This window comes from Aythya ferina (genome assembly GCF_964211825.1).
Source record: "Aythya ferina genome assembly, chromosome: 12".
NCBI lineage: Eukaryota > Metazoa > Chordata > Aves > Anseriformes > Anatidae > Aythya > Aythya ferina.
The window spans coordinates 7,325,013-7,342,563 of NC_140308.1; the positions used below are offsets into that span (position 1 = coordinate 7,325,013).

At 38.0% G+C, this 17,551-nt stretch overlaps 1 long non-coding RNA gene across 2 annotated transcripts in view; it reads left to right on the forward strand.

Moving 5' to 3' along the window:
* The window catches only part of LOC311443650, a 198,774-nt gene that overhangs the window by 48,433 nt on the left and 132,790 nt on the right, over positions 1-17,551 (forward strand). Inside the window, exon 1 of one of the 2 annotated variants that reach the window (XR_014697380.1) lies at positions 1,179-1,280. The exons of the other annotated variant lie outside the window; for it this stretch is intronic. This is a non-coding gene — a long non-coding RNA (uncharacterized lncRNA). Of the gene's footprint in view, positions 1-1,178; positions 1,281-17,551 lie in introns of those variants that run through there. 2 annotated transcript variants of the gene reach the window in all.

The window sequence follows — 17,551 nt, forward strand, 5'->3', positions numbered from 1 at the left end:
TCCATCAATGCCAGCGTTTGACTATAGTAAGAGAAATGTTACCTTGCATCACAAAGTACTAAAGAATTTAAGAATGTACTGTCCCATTTGCATCTATAGACTATAAACCATGATGTCACGTAGCAAGTTCCGAGAATTTGACTATACAAGCACTGAGTCTGTAACAAGAACAACCTTCATACTGAAGGTTATCGTTTTCTTTTGCAATGTAAGACATAAAAACATCCCCTTCTAAAGATAACTTGAATTTGTAAGTGTTTGTCACACAAGGTCAATATCATACCAAGTTTTGATAGGCTTTGTAATGTTGAAGTTTCTTAATAAACAAAAACAATAATCCAAGGTGATCACAAAACAAAACAAAAAACAGAATGATGATGTGCAAGGGAGCCAGGACACACATTTTGGAGATTTTATTATGAAAGTTATTTTTACTTCAGGCACAGTCCTGCCCTGACATACTGGTACCGAAGACTTTCTTGATCTAAAAATCAAAATCCAGATCTGAAAATCATTGGTGACCCATTATTTGGTAGGATTTTTTAGATAAACAATTTATTCATTAGAACCAGGCTAAAGCCATCAAAGGAACCTCTTTATCACTGTAATTTATTATGAAATAAATTGCAACTTTTGTATTTTTTACTTCGTAATGGCTTCAATATATATATTGTGAGGGCACAATTTTGCAAGTAAAATAAGCCACTATCTTGGGGAGGAAGGAAAACTTATAATGTATGCTACTGCGTGGTCTCTATAAGCCAGCACATATCAACTTGACCAAGCATTTCCTCAAGAATTCAAATCAACCTGCCTTATCCAAGACAATTCAGTAGCAGCATTGCCTACCTCTCCCTTAGATAACCAGAAGGCATTGGTTTAGTCTGACACATCAAATGTAAAAATAAGTATAGTTGCTGCTACCTCACTTAGGGCACAGTCATTATTGCAAATTGCTGCTAGACCTAATGGGATACAAAACAAAACAAAAACAAAAAACAAACAAACAAACAGTTTGTGGTGCAGCTCTGCCTCCCTTCCCTCTGTCACAGAGCTCAGCAGTGGCCTACGTGCCCAGGACAGGGACCAGGCCCTGGACCGTTAGGTGAGGGGAGTGCGGCCTCTGTGGGCGGGAGCATGAGGGGCAGTGGTGCTGCCTGTGACCACACCAGGAGAGGCAGCATGTGAGGCATGGTGGTGAGGATGAGGACGAGGACAAGTGTGCAGCAGGGAGGACGAGGGTCCAGTGGAGGCAGCGGCCAGGCCTTCCGTCAGTCCAGGTGAGGCTTAGTGAAGATATTCTGTGTGGCTGGACTGGGGACACCCCAGACGGTAGTGGCACGGGGTCAGGTCTGTGGTGATTGGGGCAAGGTGAGGCTGAGGTACAGGGCCACAAAGAAGTGGCCCTGAGGTGCCACTACTCAGATTTTTTGGTGGTGGTTTGTTGGTTTTTTTTTTTTTTCATGAGGGACAAAGAGGTCGGTAGTTAGGCCATTTTTGTCCATAAAGTAATTTCACCTTTTGAGAAAACTGAGACAACACTATTGAGAAAAATAGCAATTCTGTCAGTGGGTGAGAACGTCCCGTTATGCGCCCAGATGTCACTCTCCTGAATTTGTGTGCTGCTAGCTGGGCCAGGTGGCTGAGGGTGGTGTCCCCATGGCATGGCAGCACCTGCAGCCTCACCCCACCTCCTGTGGTGATGTTTCTGCTCTGCACCAGCAGCTGGTGCTCAGGGAAAAAGAGTCCATTCTTGTAGTCCTTCCTTGGAGGGCTACAGGAAATTAATGTTACCAGTCCTCATCCTGAACCCTGGTGAGCAAGCGAGTGGAGACTAACTCTTCACTGGAGTGAATTAACAATGAAATAGGAGATTTTAGTATTTAGAAGATGAGAATGTTTCTGGCCTTGCAGATGGCAGTGACTCCTAACAGCTTAGGTGTGCTGTATAAATCCGCTGTTAATGTGACAGCTCGAAGGGCTTTTGCTTGCTTTGGTCCAATTGCTATTTGTTTATGTGGAATAAGAATAACAGTCTGATTTTGTATGCTTTGTTGGCAAACACTAAAAATGCAGCTTGTCTGTCTACTTTTTTTGAATGTTTCTGTGACTTTAAAACTGAAGAGTCCTGTAGAAGGGAGGAAATACTGGGACCTATTAGACATAAGAATGTTCTGAATCAGATGGGCCTATTTTTAAAGGAGATTTTACAAAATTGTCTAGGTTTGGAATCAAAAACAATTGCTTAAAGGGCTGCTGACTAACAGGCTTCATATATGTTGCTCTAATTAGTAAGACTGCAAATGGTGATTAAAGCTTAGTGTTTCTGAGATTTTTACTGCCATACCTCATCAGGCAGACCAAGATGTCTGAACTGGGACCAGAGGAACATGTTCACAGAAAATATCCATACAGTTGCATAAGATGGCAGACATTATCTTGATCAAAATTTTAAGAGGTATAGTCAAGAGCAGATCCACTCACATTTCCAAAGCCCTAATGAGAAATTGTAACTGTTACAGTACATAAAATATTAGTCACTTTCAGTGAAGCTAATGTCAAAACTGAATATTTAATAATGTATTTGCTTTTTTGCATAACTTAAAGAAAGGTATTGCTGAATATAAATGTACAGAGATGAAAGTGCCAATAGTTAGTTTTTTTCAGACAATAAAGGCTGTGCATTATAGACCTGTCCTATTTTCTGTTCTCCTTACGGATACAGTTGGTATAGCTTGCACAAAATGGAGATCAGGTATCCATAGCCTGATCCAATTTCTTCTGAAGTCTTTCACTTGCTGTCTCAGTTTAAGTGGCAATAGGACTTCAAAATCACTTTACTGCCTAGGTAAATCCTCTTTTGAACATTGATTCCCGAAGATCAATTTTTGTTTGTTTTGTTTTTGTTTTTGAGTACCAAAGGACTCTACGTTTTTTTCTTTTTCATTTTGGTCACCAAAGTAGGTAAGTAATGAAAGTGAAAATGGAGATGAGGAAGCAGACTTTAAAAGGAAGCAATTAGAAATGGTTTGTATGAAATACAGAAAGGTTTTCAGAGTGTAATAAGTATTTTAAAGGAATAAGCAACATAATTCTCAAATGTGGCTGCACTGCAAAAAAGCTAAGAGATTAGTTAATCTTTAATCATTCCCATGTCAATGTAGTATTGCTCCCTCTACACTGAGGAGACTTCTAAATTAGGACATCAGCCACAGATTCTCCTTGGAGAACTAGTTCATGCACTAATCAATTTCTTCCTTCAGCACACATGTCCCTCTGAAAAATTTAGCCACAATACCAGTCAGATTCAGATAGTCAAAGTAACAGGAGTTTCTTTTGTGATTAATATTCAGTGAATTATCATCTATAATAAATTGAAGAGTCCTGGAAATCAACGTAAATGAAAAAGAAAAGTCCTATTGTTCTATCAAATAAAGCTAGAGAAATTAGAGTCAAAAGAAGCCAGCACCTCACTAATGAAAAAATGTAAAAAGAAATATACAGCTTGACAGGCTCCTGTACGATATGTTTTTAATTCGTTTCTTGTTCCTTGGACAAGGTGATAACAGTGTTCCAGTTTAATCCAATAACCTATCTCCAAAATGATCAGTGTTCTTATTTCAAGCCTTGGTTCCTTTCTGCTTTGATTCAGCTCATATGGTTCCTACCCTTTGATTCTGTGCTCACCTCTTCTCCATGCAACTTGACCTTTTGCAGCTTTTCTCCCCCCTCCCATTTGCCACACTCCCTTTCTCCTCTCTCTTTCATCTTTCCATACATATTAACTCAGCAGGATTTTGCTCTAACCTTAATTTTCCCACATCCCAAAGCTTCACAGCTAAAAGGTTGCTGCTAATCCTCTTTCTATTTCTCTTTCTTTATAGTGTATTTTATTCATCCACTTTCATTTTCAGAAATACTTTGTATACATAGACATTTACTCAGACTTGTGTATTCTCCAGAAGAAACCATTTTCTAAGCCATTTTTAATGCGTTTTGAGGATCACCAGAGATGACAAATGTAGAACCATATTTGTACGTGGAAAAATTTCTTATTTTTAGTACCTAGTTAAAACTGTACAGTACTGAGAAAAATGTGCATCCTAGAAATCATGCAGAGGAAACCACTACTGTTTACCACAGATGAGAAAGGGAGATTCTGCTATACCTCCAAATCTGTCACACGATTAAGTGGACAGCATTTGGATGAAAGCGTCAGCTTTTCAGTACGCTAAACTCTATTAGGCTAATTCTGTGGATCAGCTTGCATGAATTTGGAGGTTGGTCAGAGGTCAAAGGTCCTTAAAGCCATTCTAATGTGGCACAGTTCTAGGGCCAAGAAAAACTACCCCTTCATGACAACTTTAAGGTAAAAGGCTTGTGGAAGTCTCCTTTGAACCTGCAGGCACTGTAGTTTCATTCACTGTTACAGATGGGCTAGGCAGAATAGTCCTTGAGGAAGAACTCTAGGAAAAAGCAAAGCTAGAGCAGAAGTTAGAGCTTTTTGCACAGATGGCTACCTCCATAGTAAAGAGAACAATCCATGGGAGAGGATTAGCTTTGACCTTTTTCAGCATGAAGGGTAATGCTTGGAGAAGGCTAGGAAAGATGTATCTGCTTTACCAAATAACCTGAGTGCTTGCATTTTTATACTGCTAATGAAGAAAATATCGCAGAAAATGTTTTCTCTTATATGGCAAGTCTCTCTCCTGGAATTCAAGGAATATTTATAGGTACTAACACTTATTTAGTTGAATTTAATAACCATTATGAAAATGACAGAAGTTAATAATCTGTGTAAAATTCATCCACTGTTAAAAGAAGCCATTTCAATAGGATATAGCTGTGTAAATTCTCTGAGATCACAAAATTTAATACAATAAAATAAATTCAAGATTTTTTTTTTAAGTGTTAGAACATGTTTCAAAAAAACAAGTTGCATGGAATCCAACTGAAGTGAAAAAGCAAACTTCCCATTGATGTCAATGAGGTGAAGGTTCTACCCCATTCAAAACATGGTTTTCAATATCCCATTTAAGTGGACTTTCTCACTAAATATTTTGACAGTATGGAAGACAAAAATATATATATATATATATTTTTTTTTTTTTAGGAGCAGTTTACCAGCTGGTGAATGCCTTGGTTCTTAGCTAATGAAATTCATTCACTCGCTGGGACACTCAGATGGGACATGAGGCTACTCGGTGTGTGAATGGTACGATTCATGGGGATGCAGAGGACGAGGTGGGGGGGGGGGAGAGAGAGAGAGAGAGAGATACCTTGTGAAGGGCATTCTGTCAGTCCCACTGGGTTCATTTGACTGTAAGTGGGACGCACAGACAGGGTGTTGCTCTGTGAAGTCCAATGCAAAACAGCTGCAGAGTACTTTTTTCACAGAAGTCAATTTTCCTGCCAATTTTCAAAGAAAAACATATTGAGTAAAAGCTATCAGGTTTTGTACCTCTTCTGATCTTTCCACTTTACCTTTGCATTTAAACATGTGCTTGTAAAACATCAAGATGTCACATGACAAATTTTTCTGTTATCTTAGGAAATAATTCCCCTTTGCATTACTTGCTGTCTATTCTTTTTGCCAAAACTCATATCAAATACCTTTTTCAAAGGCTTTACTTCAGAGGAAATTTTAAATGTGTAATCCTCTCATGCCCCCTGAAAAGTAGTTGTCCTAATACCAACAACAACAAAAAATCCTTCTAATAAGCTCCCATTTGGTAAATGCATGTTTCTGTCTCTTCCTTTTGGAAGAAAAATAATACTGGCAGAAATAATTCTCCCAGATGATACATGTCCTTGCATAAGAGTATAAGGCAAAAAACACAAAAAAGCACCTGTTCTGCTTTGTTTCACTAGGTAAGGATGGTAATAGTCTCTGCTTTAGGTTGGATAAACAGAGAGATTGTTGAAATGTTGTGTTCAGTCTCTTCCTCAACTTTTTTTGTTTACATGTGGTGAAGATGGTTTCATGATGGGACATCCATCATGACATCATGAGAGGGTGGTAGAATGTTTTTTGGTGGTGGGGAGAGGAAATCTTTTGCAGTTTTCATTGAAAATTTCTCTTGTTTTCCTACCTTTGCCTTCTGTAAGAAAGGAAAGAAAATTCTAGTATGTCAGATGTCAATATCTTTTGACCAGATTTTTTTTTTTTTTTTTTTTTTTGGGGGGGGGGGCAGGGAGAGCGCCTCTAGAATATCTCTCTGGACTTTCATATACCCATATCAAGTTGGTTTTCATGCTCTGAGACTAATGTATGAAAGTGCATATATATATATTTTTTTTTCAGTAACTGGATGCTAGCAAACGTTTGCTGTATTTTTCCTATAAACTTCATCCAGAGTTTAAAACACTTGGGCACTGAATGAAATGTGTGTTTGATATGGCATGAAAATAGCTTTATAAAACCAGGCAGCAGATCTGCATGAGCAGACAGGAAAGAATCACGGATCTGTAATGTCTTCTGAACACTTGGCTATGAAAAGTCTTTTATTGAAATACTTAGTATTAGCGTAGCACTTTGTCAAAGGTAATGTATAGAAGCATTCTAATATAAATAGAAATGAATTTAAACTGGAATACATGACTAGAAATTGTCTGAGATATAGAAGACTATAATTTGGATCAGTGCAGTGATGACTGGGTTTATATCTAGAGATGTGAGCCAGGGTAGAAGATTAAACACAAATGTTAGAGAGCTTGGGAGCTGATGGCCAGGTCTGTGCCTACTTTTTAGATCATCTCTTTTTTCCCTTCAGGATATCTTGACCTGCTAAATATAGCAACTTATTCAGTATATCTGAGAAATACTAACTTTGTAGATATTCCTTCTCAATGAGACTTAAGGGATTTTTTCTTTTCACATTTTTCTCAGGCTCTGGAAAGCATCTTTGTTTGATAATGTTGTCATTAATTTTTAGTTTATCTTTTCTTTTGTAAAAATGTATTGCATACTCAGTTGTAATGTACAATAGCATAAAAGGAAAATAAAACAACTCTTTTTTTTTTTTTTTTTTTTTTTTTTCCCACTATAAGCTTGGAAATGAAGAGTATGGATGAAGAGTATCAGAATGACTGATGTCATTCTGGCCAGGATATGAAATGTTATTCAATACTGGGGTAGTGGTCATTGTTTAATTTGCTATAACAAACACTTTAGATTAGAATAATAATGATTTCCTCCTCTTCCCAAGGGATTTAATTTCATAAAGCTGCTAAGTCTAGATCATATGAATATTACCGCTTTCACCAGTAGCAGGTACAAAAATGCTCATGTAATCCTGCCGATGCCCTTTGAACCTGCAGAAACAAATTAAAGATAGCCCTGATGATCTGTGGTGTTACTGGAAACCTGGAGAATTTCTTTCCTTATTTGCCCAGGTGTCTGTTTTACATGAATTTACATAAGTCCGCATTTTCAAAATCTGCACAATATTATGCATTAACCTAAGTATGTGTAGCAATCAATCTAACAGTGCTTCTGGGAGGGCATTTTTAATCTTTGGTTTTGTTTTGGTATTTGAAAAGCTGATCCAGTACACCCTGGGCTGGGACCTGATTCCTGTCTGCTGTACAAACAGCTGCAAAAAAAGCCAGTTTCCCCCCTCACAAGCCTGTGTTCTACTGTTGTGGGCTATTGATTGAAGAAGATAATCTAAATACTGGTGCCCAACAAGCAGCATAAGATCATGATGTGCCACTGGCTTAAAAACTGCTGCTTATTAGAACTCTTCGAGCATTTAAGAGCATCTGTGAGGCTGCTGGAATTGGAGTTCTGCTGACAGCAGGGGCTGATAGTTCTGCTGACAGCAGGGGCTGAGTGCAGTACCTCAAACACAATGATCCAGTACCTCAAACGCAATGATCCAGTTATGCAGAAGCAAGTGAAGTTCAGATGCAGCATAGGTTGTGTGTCTGTTGTCACTTACAAGAATTTGAAGAGTTACTTTTACCCTCCTCCTTTCTGAGCCTACTGTTTTGGGGGATGAAAAATGGGAAAATAATCATGTGAGTCAGATAATCAGTAAGAGCAGTGGGAGAAATATTCTGTATTTGAATACTGTAGTATGGGCTCCCCCCCTTTCAAGAGGTTTGTTTGAGTCTACATACATCTGCCTGGAATAAATAAGTTAATGCTATTATATCAACACTGCAGAATGCACTGTAACACCTGAGGATATTTCTATCAAGTTGGACAGAGACAATGTAAGTGCCTGGATCTATTGGGCAGCCTTGCTATGCCACCTAAGCCTCCAGGGCATTTCACAGCAGTTTTACAAAAAGAGTATTTCCATACCTAGCATACTGACAATTATTTTAATTTGTTTAAATTGGCATAGCCCTGTGGACAGCTTATTTAAAAGCTACACACACTATTATGTGTTCATTCCCTAAAGGTATTTTTTACTGCAGGCACATTTGGCATTGAATTAATTATCATTCTAAAATGTACTTTTGGAGTCAGCCTAGTTTAGCTGGATGAAAAAGCTTTGTGTGGAAGAAATGGTGATTATAATTTGGGGTCCATAATGGTTTACAAATGTCAGCTCAATTAGTCACTTATGGAAAAGTGGGACCATTCTCCTGAAATCAAATGAACTGAATCTTTAAGTGCTATTAATTGAAACTGCTTATGGTTGTCCTTAGCATCGGTGGAAGCCCACAAGCTTCTCAAATATGTCTACAGGTTCTTGTGGATTGCAGAAGGGTGTTTTGTTTTTTTCCCCAAATTAAATATTTGTAGGGTGTTTTGTTTTGTTTGTTTGTTTGCTTGTTTTTAAATTGATCTAAATATTCAATGCCTTTTTCCTATTGAAATCTATCCTAAGTTCCTATTAAAGTACAGGATGTCTCATAGCCTTAAACAAGGGCAATAACACCAAAAATCTGTTGTGTGGGAGAGGGCTGAGTGTAAGCAGCATGTTTCCAGGAGAGACCTTTCCTAGCAGTGTGGCCAGGCAGGCCCATGTCTCTGCTGCAGGTGCACTTGTGTTGGCAAGGAGAGGCAGCCTGGGACATGGCATGAATTAGGAGGTGCTTGGGGGGTTCTCTTGGGGCACACTGCCTAAGGCGACTCAGCACAATGTGTGATTCATTGCTGTCCATGCTAACTAGTTCTTCTGTTTTAGTCAGGTATCCCTGGTTTATAATTTCTTTATAGTCTCTGGGTATTTCTTTTAAATATTCCTATCACAGAGAGCTTTCAAATGTAATGCTGCACTGGTTCAGTTCTCCTGGATGTGGTTTTACTGGTGAAAATCGCCTTCTGTTCTCTGGGTCATCTTCAGAATTAGTAAAATCAAGTTAAACCAAGATAACATTTAAAACTGAATATAAATAAATTGTAAAAACGCGGCTGAAGAAAGCTCCATCTTTGGAAAATCTGGAATTGGATCCCTACTGTGCTCAAGTCACCTCTATCCTGTCTTTCAGTGGGAATGTCAGAGCTGCTGAATTCATTCCTGAGTGCTGCAGTGAACCTCTTTAGAGATGTTTAGCTGTTTAGCACAAGTGTCAATGTAAATATGATATTTCTGGGAAAAAAAAAAACATGTTTTGTTTAATGGACTGTGCTGCTTGATAATGGTATTGGTATCAAAGTGGTGAGCGTTAGGAATGAGGAGTGCCAAAAGTAAGCCTAGAACTTCTTGCTATCATTTATGTCTTTATTTGCAAGAGAAAATACAGCTGGTTTTAGTTTCAAGGACAAGATGAATCAATGGAACCTGTAAAGAGAAACCTAAAAGGGAACAAAAGGATGAAAAATACAGAAGTTTTTCTACATGGCAAGTTCCCAAATACTTTGCTATGTTAAAAAAGAAAAAAAAAAAAAAAGAAAAAAAAAAAGATGAAATGAGCAAAATTCTCATGACAAACTGAGGTTATGCTCAACAGTACAATGAAAACATCAGCTTCGTTCTTGGCAGCAAAGTAGTGAAACAAATTTTAGGGACTATTTAGAGCTTGTTCCAAGTCAGAACAAAGCAGAACAGACCATGGTTGGGTAAACGCATGGGTCATACACATTTTGAATAAGTGCACAGCTCCGGTGCCTCACTTCAAAAGGGATATATTAGAGCTGAAAGGACTGCAGAGAAGGAAGTGTGACTGAAGATGTGGAATGGTTTCCGTTCAAGGTACTGCTGAGCAATCTGAGGCTTTTCATTTTAAAGAAAGAAATTCATTACTCAGGGTATAGCAGACTACAAAGTCGGGACTAAAATTGAGAACGTGGATGAAGACCCACATCTTCTTTTTTTTTTTTTTTTTCTAATATGAGAACTAGGGTCCATCAAAGAAAGTTAACGTTATCTAGATTCAACAAAGTAAAGTAGTTCTTCACACCACATTTAGTGCATCTATGGAAATATTTGTTAAATGTTGTGGATGCAAAAAATTCACACAGGCTCAAGACTAGGCAGAAATTGAACGAAATCTGCTGTGGGTGACTAAACAGGCAAACTGCAGCAGGCCCAGAGTACTTCCTGAGGCAAAAAAAGGGTCAGAGGCTAGGAGGAAGTGGAGTATTAAGGAATGTGTCATATGATTGTTCTTATATTATCGTTTGTGGTCCCTCCTGGAGAATGAATACTGAGCCAGGTGGATGCTTGCTCTGAATCAATACAGTCATTCTTATTTTTCACAAGCTATTTATTGTTTGTGGTTATTGAGGGAGACTAATAGTGGCAAAGATCCATAGCAGTGGCCAAACATTTTCAGTCATGCTTGGAATACTTCAAATCAGCACATATATATTTATTTTTTTTTAATTGGTAATCTAAATGGCAGAAAGAGAAATATAAGGGTTTGGAAGAAATAAGTAAATGAAGAATAGATTTTCTAAATGGGTTGTTAGAGTAATGGAAATACTCTTTGTGACACCGAATTAGTAGTGATCAAAATGGTTCTATATTAGTCATCAAATCAAATAATGTACTATGGGAAATGATGTGTTTAATTGTATACATAGTTTGAAAATGTGCGTTAAATTGTAGATGAATTTCAGCCCCTGAAGACTTCCCCAAAGACATTTGAAATACAAACTCCAATGTAAAGTTAAAAATTGCGAGTAATGAGGAACTGTAGTCAAAAAACTTTGCTAGTTCAGTGCAGCAGCATTTATTTGAATCCTCTGTAACTGAGTTTGCATTTATGGTCTTCTAAAGTTTAAAACAAAAAATCAAAACCAAAAACAGAACCATAAAATAACACTCAAGACTAACTGTATGTCTTATTTCTCCTTTACCCTTAGACTTTACGTTTATCATAAAAAAGATAAAAAATAAAAAAAAATCCAGGCAAGCAATTGATCACATAGTATGCAACAGTGAACATGGCTCCAAAATTATTTGCTGTCTTAAAAATGTCATTACAGGCAATGTACTGGAGACAAAGAATTCCAGGATTTAGCAACTAAATTGGGGAAAAGATATATTCTAGACAAGGTTATCAAAACCACTATTTCTTCTAACTAAAAAAAAAAAAATCCAGCTTCTGCAAATAATGATATTCATTACAAATACATTGTGCTCAGTGATTTTTATAACAGACTCTTACTACGTCTTGAAACTGAAAAGATGTATGCTGCCATGCAGTTCTACTCAGGTTGCGCTAGTGGGGTGGCTGAGAGTGCTGCTAACCGTGCAACACCAAGCGCATGCTGCTGGGGGAATTTCCACATGGCCAGTACTTTTGCTGCAAGATGCCACACTGTCAACCCCTTTACTGAATGTATACATGTGTATATTTTATTATGCGTGTCTCCACCTGTCAGTTTTGACCAAGATGGTATATTCAGTGAAGAATACCAGGAAGACCTTGGTGCACAGTAAGTAGCAGCAGTCTGAATGTTGGGTCAGTCAGACTGGGTTTTTTACATTCTAGAAGACAGGTATTTAGGCTGCTGTGTGTCACTCACTTAAGCAAAAGTAGGGACAGTCAAGGCAGATTAGTATTTATTTAATGGCTTCTTCTCCTCCCTTGTTGGGAATTTTACCCTGTAAAACTGTCTTTCTGAAAAAATAAAGAAATTATCAATGCTACTATGTTGTGCATGAATCTGTAAAATGTGCAGTGCACCCACCTGCAGATAGGATGTGACCAGAATTTGGTACAGTAATTCTCTGTCCCTGGCTTTGGGGCAGTATCTCATATACTTTCATTGCGTATTCTTAACCAAGCATTATCCCCATCTTTCCTTGCCCCCCTGTCATTGTCAGCTGTACATGTAAATAGACAATTTATTCACCTTGCACTCCACACCTCGAGAAGTATATACTTGATTCTCTGAGAAGGTGGGGGGTTAAAATATGAAGATGTAACTTGCTGGGGCTTTGAGTGAGGTAGGATAGGGCTAAGTTCAGTAAAGCAGAAAGTTTCTTTCCATGTTAGTTAAGGATGGATATGATATGACTGATGAAATTAAAAATTAGAGAGTTTTATAAATGCACCTGCACACAGTCCAAGGTAACTAGCACATTAACCATATTTTCACAAATGTCTTCTTCGTTTCTATTTGCTGCTGTGATGTTTGCTTCGGGATGGCTCACATGCCTGACACTGTCTGCAGAGTGCGTTACTGAGAATTTAATTTCTCATATTGGTAGCACAAATTGTTAATGAGGAACAGTGAGCCTGCACAGACAGAGCAACACATCTGCTCTATCTCCCTGTATCTGGAGTCTTACAGTCTCTTGTTCCTAGCCTGCAGTGGCTTCAAGGAGTGCTCTTCCAGTCCCTTGAAATCAGAATGCTTTTGTGATTTTGTGATTAAAAATTGCCCTTATTCTCTGTGTGAGAGGCTCTATGCTGCAAGTCTTTAAGATCTGGATTTATTAAAGGACTTAAACACCTAAAAATTAACTCTTAGGTACCTGGTTTTAAAATAGGAATCCAGAGTTCTTTTCAAGTGTCTGTTTCCTCTGTACTTTCTTTGGAGTCATTTACAAGAGAACTAAATTCTGATTCACACAAAACAGAAATTGAGTATGTGAGTAGCAAGTACTGAAAGGAGTCAGTGTACCTCATAATGCACCCATTTCTAAAATCTGCGTGCCGTTATCAGGTTTGGTGGTACTTATGTTACAGATTCACAGCCTGAAGTACACTTGAAGATAGGTGCCTAGGAACATCCTCTCAGAAAGCTGCTTGAATGCAGGTGGTTGTACTGATGAGTGCATGCATCGAGGCAGCATGATCATGAGCTTGGTGCTTTCCACGTCAGCAGAACCAAGCTTGCACCCACTCACCGCACTCCTGGGTGGTCTGAGCTATGATGCTCTCAGTGTCTCTGAGTAGTTGCATGATTGTGAAGGAAAAAAAAAAGTTGCAAACAACATGAGATGGGAAAAGAATCAGGATGTTGAGGATGTTGTAGCTCAAAAGGCCTCTACCATGCACGAGGCAGACCTCATTTCAAGTGACTACTCCTCTGTTATACAGTAGCAAGGGATATAATGGGTTAAATGCAAACAGCATCAAGAGCATAAACGTGAACCCCAAGCAATTTATCAGAAGTCTCAAGATCGCAGTTATCAACTGTTTTTGTAGCTGCGGGAACTCCATGTTTCCCTTAAGAATCAGCCGCTCTGTTAATGCGCAAATAGTATCAAGGTTCATAAGATTAACAAGTGGAAAGGCAGACTTACACAGCAGGAGGGGAGGGTCTTGGTTTTGATAACATAACCTAATATTTCAAAGACTAAGTATGAGTTTCAGACTTGTGAGTAATTCCATCCATTTGCTTTCTGAGTCAAAACACTCAAATAATTTTCTATGCTTGTTGCAGGTCATTAGTTTTTCAGGGAGTGCTCTGTGCTTCTCAGCTGGCTGTATCATTATTCATAAGCTTCCCTCTGTACAGCTGGAGTTCCATTTTTGACCTATCATTAGGTGCAGGGTTTGTAGATTATTTTTTTATTTTTAGTCCCTTTTCAGTTTTGCTTTTGTTGTATGAGCACTGTTACTGAACTGCCACATTACATCCAGTTTCTGCTCAAACATCAGCCTACGAAGAGATTGAGATGTTCCCAAGTGAAGTCTGGAATAAACTAATTTATTTGGCAAAATTTCAACAATTCATGCCACAATTGCATTGCATTGATATATAGAGAAGATTTAGTAATAGACTATTTACAGGATAAATGTAAAAAAAATATAATTAAAAAAAAAAATCAGAAAAATGACAGGCTCCTGAAACCTTCTCAACCACTTGAATTCTGAAGCTGAATACACTGATGTTTTAGCCAAGAAACCAATAGCATATCACTTGGATCTTTTTATTTGATGGAGATTTTTTGGTCAGATGAGTTTATTTGTCAATGTACAAAATGTCAATCAGATGGTTTTGCTTGTGTTTGAATAAGAATGATTCTCTTTATCCATTTGATGGCTTTTCACTGTTACAACTAGAGTGAAAATAAAACTGTTTTCTTATCTGATAGCACAGAACCTTTCATCATATCTTAATTTGTCTCTTGAGTTTAAGCTTCCTTCATAGCTAGCATGTTCAATGTAGCCATGGGCTGAACCACCTTCACTATTTTTTTTAATAACCACCATCAACTCTACCTAAAATACCCTTGTATCATTATGTTATGACTTGGCTTTTCCCTGAACTTATTCTTGAAATTTTTCTTTCGGCTGAGGCTTGGGACCTCTGTCTGTCATTGCCCTCCTGAAAAGATCATCTTTGGTTCAGTAGAAGATGATGCTTTATCATGATAATTTAGTTATTTTCATAGGAGGAAAAAAAATAAAATAAAAAAGGAAAAGCAACAAAGAATTTCTCTGCTCTCTAATTGTCTCACTGGAATAATAGATAATTACAGACACTCTAGGTGATGTTAATGCAGACAGCTACTTGGCTTTATTTTCTTCTTTTATCCAAAAATATTACATATTATTGTTGTTAAGTCAAAAAAATCTGAGATAAAACAATTAAAATGTAATTTAAATGAAGTAATACTTTTGAGAGTTTGGAGTTGTACTGAGCAGCTCTTTGTGATGTAACTAGTCAGACTGACCTCAGTGACAAAGCTTTAGTGCAGAGAACAATTTTAAGCAGCTTTATTGTAGTGCAGCACTTTCAGAACAAACTTTGGAAAATGAAGAATTTAGATGAAGTTTCATGCAAACGTATTGCTTCTCCCTCTCTGTAGCCAAATCAGCAGTGGGCAGCAGGAATACATCTGCAATTGTCACCTACACTTGCAGCTTGAAGGATAGCACCACTTACTAAAGTGAAAAAGATTTAGTCATCCTAGAGCTGGCTCTTCAGTACAGTGAAGGCTTTACGAGAAATGCTTTCACACTGGCAGGATTGCACCGATCAGAGACTGAGCTGAGGTAGCACTATCCTGGACTGGTGTCTGAGCAGCATCCCCACAGTGTGGGAGAATCAACTACATCCCAAGAAAGGCTAGGCTCTCACAATGGTGATTCCCATTGCCACAAAAGACAGCACTGTGCTGCACCAGCATGGATATCATTTCCTCAGAGCTGTATCTAAGTAGCCAGTGAGGAAGGAACAGCTCTCCCAGATGGTACCACAGGCTCAATTTTTAAAAGCCCTAGCAGAATAGGAGAGGTTTGCACTGAGCACTAATTGTGCTAAATAGAGTTTCTCAAATCAGACTTCTGGGATCACTACACAAGTATCTTGATGAAAGATATCCCTTGAAAGAGGAAGGAAATGAATCCAGGGCTCCTATATTCATTCTCAAGTGCTCTTTCAAGCCAGCTAAAAAGATGTAGTGAAGTCAAATCCTACAGATGACTGGAAAAAAAAATAAAAAAAAAATGGTGTATTAAAAAAAAAAAAAAGAACTTTATAAGTAGACATATATTGCTGGCTTTTCATCCATGATTAAATGATTCTTGAAGTTCTTGTGCTTACTGATTTGAAACTGAATTACTGTGTGGAGAGTCTTGTATGCCTTTATGACAGTCATGTTCAGTTTTCTTCTGTTGTCTGAATGATTGTGGGAGCCAAAAAGCAAGAAGGATAAAAAGGGCAGTAGAGACAAATTTGTTGAGGTATCTAAATGCAGGGGCACACAGAATGTTTCTCAGTTTCCCTTGCGTTCTGCTCAGTGCCATCCTTAAATACGGAAAGTCTCCCTTTAAATACAGCACTTCTAAATCGCCAAAGGTGGACGGTGTCTGTCATTTTTCTCGGTAAGCAAAGAGATGGAAAACATAGTGTATGTTTTGGGGGGAGAAAAACAATAGTTCTGTGACATCTTGACAGAAGAAGATAACAAACCAATTTGCATATTTGCCAGCTGAGAATTGTAGACTTGGCTAGGAGTAATATAATTATCAACTTTTTAATTTGCTGTGTTTTCAGACTTCCCCCCCTGCCCAAAGAAAGAGACTCCTAGGCAAACACTTGAGGACATGTAAGAGAATTACACTTTTAATATTATAGTGCTCATTATTTTAATTAATGTCTGCAAGAAGTTGCCGTGAGACAATTTTTTAAACTTCCTGAAATGATCGTTAATATTTGATGAGAGGAAGAGCACTATCTCCTCAAGTAATGAATTGGTGTGTTATGAAGCCATGTATCTGGAATGCTTCTTTGGCAAAATGTGTTAATTTCTTTGACTCACACCATTCCCAAATGACTGTAGCCTCTATTCAGAGATATGTTTCCTACCTGCACAGCATGGAGGTGTTGCTTTCTACCTGCTTTTGACCTCTGCAACACCTTTTTGCAATGGAAACTGGTTGGTTTAAAACATCCCTTAATTTTGACAAGTTGATGTTGTTAGGCATATAGTTGAAGGGAGACATGCTGAGGGATTTGTGCACTATGGAAAAACTGAAGGAATGAGCCTGGGAGATCGAACCAGACACCAGAGGCATTTTCTTCTGATCAGCTAGAGGCAGGACAAATCTCTGCCTGGCTGATGTGGTATCAAAGTGCAAACACCTTTGAAAATATTAGTCCTGTAGCTGTGTGTATGTAATTCTTGTAATATGTGATAGCTATTACGTTCATAAACAAGCAAATCTAGATGGGATTATTAAACTATACAGGCTCATTAAGAATCTCAACTGCAAGTCATCTGGGTTTGTTTGGTTTTGTATGTTGGGCTGGCTTGAGCGTGCTGTGAAGGCGAAAAATGCTTGAAATGACTGATTCTGTTGCCTCTCCTCGCTGTTTTTTGTTTTGTTTTGTTTTGTTTTGTTTTTTCTTTTCATGTTGTTCAGATGGTACTGTAGGGAGATCTTCAGTTTCAGTCCTCCAGTAGCTGCTTCAGTGTTTCACCTCTGTCAGATATTCCATTGTCTGCCTTATTGTCTATTCCCTTCTCTACATTCTGTTACCTGGTGAACCAGCTTTCTTAGCACACTTTCTCTGGTTTTCTTCTCTTTTCGGTAATAAATAATTCATTTTCTGTTAAAAAAAAAAAAAAAAAAAAAAGACACAAAAGAAATCCATGAAAAAAACAAGCGTTTTGTTGGTGGATTAGACTGTCTTGTACAAAACCTATAAAGAGACTAGCTGATTTCAGTGATCATATGTGTG